The sequence below is a fragment of the Podarcis raffonei genome, chromosome 4, assembly GCF_027172205.1.
Source record: "Podarcis raffonei isolate rPodRaf1 chromosome 4, rPodRaf1.pri, whole genome shotgun sequence".
In the NCBI taxonomy this organism is placed as follows: Eukaryota; Metazoa; Chordata; class Lepidosauria; order Squamata; family Lacertidae; genus Podarcis; species Podarcis raffonei.
In genome coordinates this window covers 65,542,043-65,543,550 of record NC_070605.1, presented here as the reverse complement: position 1 = coordinate 65,543,550, position 1,508 = coordinate 65,542,043, and positions in this window count along the sequence as shown.

Here is a 1,508-nt window from a genome sequence, read left to right as displayed (position 1 = left end):
AAGGTAACGTGCATGTGACGTGCTGGACTGTAGTTTATAAACAGAAGGCTGAAGCTGCAAACCTGTGCCCCATAGAATCTTGCTCCTGGGTAAATATGCATAGAGCAGCGCTGCAAGGCTGAAATCCTAAACACAGGGAGCACCTTCACCCAACACAGCATTATCAGTTTATTTAACAAGTGTCGGAGGCGACACCTTAAGTTTCATGACTGAGTAGGCATTTGAGCAAGGAATTCTTGTCTAGCCCAGCCCCACAGCCACTGCACCAGGCTGGTTCAAAGCAGGCCTTTATCTCATGTTTTAACGTTATGTTGCATATGGGTAGCAATCCCGGGCCTCATATGCTAGAGCGCCAGGGCTTCTCTTGGGAAATATAGTTCCAAGGACAAGGCCCTAGCTTACTCCCACATTGTCGACACCGTCACAAAACTACGATTCCCAGGATCCATTGGAAACAGCAATCGGGGTAGCTGTTGATTGGCCCGACACTGTGCCAATCAGCGCGCAGGAAAATGAACCGGGCTGCTCCGCCTCTAGCCAAATCAGGTTCAACGGTGGGCGGATGCGAAAGGGGGGGGGGGCTTTATTGGATCCCCTGCTTTTGATTGACATGGGCAAAGTTACTGTACTTTAAAAATGAACGTGTTCCTCCGGCATTCCTAGGAAGCGCTAAATTTGAAAGAGCTGCTTCCTTGAAAGACTAATAATCAGCAACGTCACTTTCTTTTATTGTAAATCAGATGGATAATTAATTCCCTTCTGCTCCCACCGCAAATTCATTTCTCAACCCGCAACAAGATGCAGGCACGCGCACGCGCTCGAGTAAGAGGGCGCCGTCTCTCTTTGTTTCCGGGGCAAAAGCGGGGTAAAATGTTAGTTTGGAACCTGCACTTCGGGTTCGTGGAGTTCTTAAAGAATCTTAAAGAAACAGAAAAGACGTTAGGAGTCAGTGACTGGGTTTTTTTTGTTTGTCTTTGTCTGAAAGCTGTGCTTTTAAAATGCCCCCCAACCAATCCCGACAGGCAAAAATAAAAATCAGCCGATCTAAAGATGGCAACTGCTCCCCCTTTTAAGAATTTATGTGCCTTAGACCTGTAGATTTTAAATATTTATCTAATCATCTCCTAGCAAAACCCTTTTAGCTCATTTGACATCACAGTTTGAGGGGGATGATGATGATGATTAAATGCCCAGCAGGTAGAAATTTAACAGGTTTAGCCGCCTCGCCACTATATTTTGACAATGGAGCTGTTATTCCTGCTGCATTTCTGCCTGAGACACACTCTGAAAGCATGCAAGCTCCTTAAGTCCACTCTCCAGTATAGAACTAGGCATAGCTTGTAAAATCCTGGGCGAGGGGCAACAAAAAGGCGACGATTTGTTCCTTTGTCTTTGTTATTTTACTTTCGTCACGCGGCTTTTAAAGTTAAGAGCCCCACCGGGGAAAATCCCAAAACGTATGAACAGGGCAAAGAAAAGAACAGAACAATCAACCTTTATATAGATTT